This window comes from Vicugna pacos, chromosome 24 (genome assembly GCF_048564905.1).
Source record: "Vicugna pacos chromosome 24, VicPac4, whole genome shotgun sequence".
Classification (NCBI taxonomy): Eukaryota; Metazoa; Chordata; class Mammalia; order Artiodactyla; family Camelidae; genus Vicugna; species Vicugna pacos.
In genome coordinates this window covers 2,826,678-2,831,730 of record NC_133010.1, presented here as the reverse complement: position 1 = coordinate 2,831,730, position 5,053 = coordinate 2,826,678, and the positions used below count along the sequence as shown (strand labels likewise).

The window sequence follows — 5,053 nt, the reverse complement described above, 5'->3', positions numbered from 1 at the left end:
TTGGGGTTCTCAGTAATTATTAAGAGTGTATAGGATTCTGTAGAACAAGAAGTTTGTGAGCCCCTGGAGAACGGGTGCTCAGGTGATAGTCACGTGCTTAGTGGTGTTAGATGGACGCCAAGATGTTTTCCGCAACTGCTCCTGGACTTGAAGTAATTGGCCACATGGAAATGGGCGGGCAGTGCCTACACTTTACAAACCAGAAGCTGCTGAATGTGTCTGGAGTCTAGGCCATGGGCTGTGCAGAGATTCCCATTGTATCTGTTCTATCTAAGCCGGGATTCCTGTGAAGAGGCCTGGCCCTAAAGACCCGCTCTCCTTTGCTCCCTGCCAGGTACCTTCTGTTTGACTTCAACCTTCCAGAGGGCTTCAGCCTCCGTAGGAACATCTGCATCCACATTGCCTTCCTCCTGAAGACCCTGCTGAAGATGGAGGAGCTGGTACTGGGGCCACCTCTACCACTGGCAGAGCCCCAAAATCAACCAGGTCTGGATTCCCTGGTCCGACTCCTTTGACCTCCCAAGTCTCAACAGAAACATCCCTGACATTGAGTACGAGCAGTTCATTGCAGGTGAGGCGGTGGTCATTTAACTGGGGCCAGATGGTCGTTGTTCTGGTTCCGATCTGAACATCAGGCCATCTTACTTTGGGCTTGTCAGTCTGCTTAGGGGCCTTGCTCATATTTCCCACACTGCAGGTGAATTTGGTTTTTCCATAGTTTTTTCGGGAAATCAATTTGAAGTGTATGAGCTCTATATCCCCTCACCTCTGAAAATCCTGGCCTCCTGGTGAGATGGAGCGATGACAAGGAGGCCACTGCCACAGACCTTGTCCCAGAAGGACTCGCTCCCTGTGCACTCAGGGCTGTTCTTACCTGTAGGAAAACGATGTGTGTGTAGCATGGGCGACGTGCTGGAGAAGGTATGTAACTGCCCATCCAGTATAATTTGGTCCTGCTCAAGCTACACATTTTAAGTTTTGTAAGAGGGAACAGTTCAAGATTTTCTTTGAAAAAAGGTATTTAGAGCTTATCAATTTTTTTAATTTGAAATGTGGTTGATTTAGAATGTTTTGTGAGTTTCAGATATACAGCTGTTTTGTTAGTTTCAGGTATACAGCATAGTGATTCAGTTGTACATATACATAGTCTATTCTTTTTCAGGTTCTTTTCCATTATAGGTTGCAAGATACTGAATATTGTTCCCTGTGTTCTACAGTGAATACTTGTCGTTTGTCTGTTTTACATATACTAATTTGTATCTGTTAATCCCAAACTCCTATTTGCTTTATAAGTCTGTGAGTCTGTTTTTGTTTTATAAATAAGTTGATTTGTATCATTTTTTTTAAATTCCACATATAAATGATATCATATGATACTTGTCTTTGTCTGACTTATTTCACTTAGTGAGATAATCTCCAGTTCCCTCCAAGTTGCTGTAAATGGCCTTATTTCCTTCTTTGTTATGACTGAGTAATATTCTGTTATATCTAAATACCACAACTTTATCCAGTCATCTGTCAGTGGACGTTTAGGTTGCTTTTATGTCTTGGCCATTTTAAACAGTGCTCCTGTGAACTTTGAGATGCAGGTATCTTTTGGAATTAAGGTACCCTCTGTATATATGCCCAGGAGTGGGATTGCTGGATTAGGTGATAAGTTTTTTTTTTTTTTTTTGTCTTTTGAGGAATCTCCATACTGTTTTCCACAGTGGCTGCACCAAACTACATTCCCACCAACAATGTAGGAGGGTTTCCTTTTCCCACACCTCTCCAGCATTTATGGTTTGTGGACTTTTGAATGATGGCCATTCTGACTGGTGTGAGATGATAACATTGTAGTTTTGAGCTGCATTTCTCTGATAATTGAGCGATATTGAGCATTTTTTTATATGTCTATTGGCCATTTGTGTGTCTTCATTGGAGAATTGCTTGTTTAGTTGTTCTGCCCATTTTGGATTTGGTTGTTTATTTATTTCTTATTCAGTTGTATGAACTATTTATATAGTCTAGAAATTAAGCCATGGTCAGTCTCATCTTTTGCAAATATTTTCTCCCATTCCATAGGTTGTCTTTTTGTTTTACTTATGGTTTCTATTGCTGTGCAGAAGTTTATAAGTTGAATTAGGTCTCATTTATTTATTTTGGCTTTTATTTCTGTTGCTTGGGTTGCTGAGATTGCCCTAGGAAAACATTGCTGAGATGTGTGTCAAATAATGTTTTGCCTATGTTTCCTTGTGGGAAGTTTATAGTGTCTTGTTTAATATTTAAGTCTTTAAGCCATTTTGATTTTGTTTCTTTTTGGTTTTTTTGTGACTCTATTGTATGCTTTTGATTTGTGGTTACCTTATTCTTCAAATATATCAACCCATTACTATATCTATTTCCTTTAGACTGATAATCACGTAGGCTCCAACACATCCTAAGAATAACAAAGAAAAAAAAGAAAGAAAAAAAATCTATATTTTCTTGCTCCCCTCTCCCATTCCCACCTTTTTTTATTTTGATGTCCTTTTTCATTTTTACATCTTTATGTTTATTCTCTTGTAACTCGTTATTGCATTTCCAACTATGGTTGTCCTGTTTCTATAGCATCCTGCTTCCTTTCTGTTTAGAATAGAAGCTTTTAATGTCTCTGTTAGGTTCAATATTGCTGAATTATCTCCCCTCCCCCTCTCCCCTCCCCCCCCCCAGGCTTCTGAAAACTCAGTCCAGGAAAGCTAAACCATTCTAGCCTTCATCGGTTCTGGGAAAGCAATCTTCAGAGTGGGAAAAAACATTGAAAAATAATATTCTGTGAGTTGCTTTCTACCCTTGCCCAGAGATGAGAAACATCTGAAGGTGGAGGAAAAAAGTTGGAGGTGGGGAACACAAAGTCTTTTCTCCTTTTGCTACTGAAGAAATGATTGCTTTTGTAATTAGTGATTATGCCCTTTAAATTGGTGAGATCGAGATTCCACAGCTTCAGCGCCTGTGAATAACAAGCTGGGAGAAAGCTCTCCAGGGCCCCTGCAGTCGGAAAGGCAGCCCCTCTGAGCACCTGTTATTCTGTATTCTTCCTGCCTCCACACGGTTTCGCTAGGCACCGTGTAGGACAATGCAGTAACCCAAGGTGGAGGACAGGGAGACCCCTGCTGTGTGGCGAGCCACAGGAGCCCACACTTGAAGGGCAAAATGTAGAGTAGTGGGGCGGTCATAGGAACAGATGATGGTTGAGACCCAGGATAGTGTCCTGGAGTCCAGCAGGCGAGACTGGCGGGGCAGATGGGGCCCTGGAGCATGGGCAGTCGTTGAGGGATCTGAAGCAAAGATAGGAACCAAGAGACTGGATTCGTGTGGGGGTACGGCTCCCCTTGGAGGCTGCGGGGCACCTCAGTGAGCCCAGGGGGATCGGGCACTTCCCCAAAGCTGGGTTGACAGGTCACAACCAACTCACTGGGGACCGAGAGGCACTGAGTCATTTTTAACATTTTGTCCCTCTTCCTGGAAAAGGAACTGCTGCCTGTTAAGTAGCCTGTGTCGAAAGTGAGAATAAAAGACATAAAGCAAGATTGCCTCAAAAGTCATCCATTGTGTAGTTGTTAATAAGGGTCAAATGCAAACTTGATTAGATGAAATGAATCATTCATCAGAGGATTTTAAAACCCTTTAAAATAAAAATTCTTGCTGCCTTTGTTCTTCATTTCAGGGTTCAGTTGGTGATAATAGTAGTAACCAAAGCAACATCAAACCCTTACAGAACTCTGTCCTGCTGTTCCAGGAATGCTGTGTTCACGACAATCCAATGAGTAGGCACCACTATGAGTTCCACTTTAAAGGTAAGGACATTCATTAATCACACGGCTAATAAATGGCAGAGCTGGGACTTGAACCCAAGCTGTCTAGCCCCAGAGCCCCCTCTCAGCACCTTCACTGCAGCTCATCACTTGGCATGCCCGACACAGGCCAGCATTTAAGAGCAGCATGACCTTGGCCAAGGCTGCTTCAATGCTTGGTCTCTGTTTCCTCATCTGTTGAATGGGGGTGTGGGCAGTGAATTCTGTGAACTCAGTGGTCACTTCCTCCAGCTCTGCTATTATTGTGCTTTGAGTTAGTTCGGTAAGTATCCGAGCCCCTACATGGCCCACACATGGGCTGGCCCTTTGCTAGGCAGTGGGTTACGGAGAAAAGTAAGATCAGCCTGCTTCTCCGAGGAGCCGTTGTCCCTCCACGGGAAGCAGTTGCGAGGCCCAGGCTCCCTCGTTGGCAGTCAGGGACTGGGCAGGAAAGTCTGATAAGAGAAGATGGAGGCAGAGCCCCTCCGGGAACAGTTGTGGCCACACAGCTCTCAGTAGCGAGAGCCTCTGTAAAGGCTGCTGAGAGGGGAGTCCTCATGAGGCCAGTAGTCCCCCCAAACTAAGCCCTCAGGACAAAGATCCAGCCAACCCTTCAGTGTCACCATAGAGCCAGTGCATCCTCATCACTGTGCCTCTGTGCTCCTTTGTCCTGGGGCCTCTCTTCCCCCTACACCCAGAAGACTTTCCTCCCTCTCTTCTCTGAGTGTCCCCTCACTTCACCCGTGGTCCCTGCTTCCTGGGTAACCATCTCTGGAGTTGACACTTTGCCCCCTCACACACCCCCGTTTGATCAGGAGCCTGGGTTGACCTCCTTGTGCTCACTTTCCACCTTCAGATCATTGCTCCTCCTCTCTTGGGAGCTCCTGGAAAACCCAGATCCTTTCCTAGAAGTGCCTGCCACCCTGGCCTCCCTGCTCATCTGCCTCATTCAGGAGCACCTGGACCACCAGCTCTGTATTGCCTCACCTCCTACCATCAAGACATCAAAGTTGATTCTCCCTCCACCACCCAGTATGGTCATAGTAGGGTCTTCTTCTCCGTCAAGCTGAGCCAGCCACCCCTATTCACCCTACCCCCGGGCTCATACCCAGGCGTGCCTCCACCCCAGGTCCAGTCTCTCTCCTCTATGTGCCCAACTCTAGCCATCCAGCTGCTTCTCCACCAGCCTCCTTGGCCCTCCTTCACCCTCACTGGGGCATCAAGCACTGACTCCTCTGCTT

At 45.4% G+C, this 5,053-nt stretch overlaps 1 long non-coding RNA gene across 1 annotated transcript; it reads left to right on the top strand.

Annotated features, from left to right (window-relative positions):
* The first annotated feature begins 374 nt into the window (after nt 1–374).
* LOC140688852 (uncharacterized) lies at nt 375–4,843 on the top strand. Its single transcript, XR_012063694.1, has 3 exons — nt 375–571; nt 3,686–3,815; nt 4,669–4,843. It is a non-coding gene; the product is annotated as an uncharacterized lncRNA (long non-coding RNA).
* The last annotated feature ends 210 nt before the right edge of the window (nt 4,844–5,053 follow it).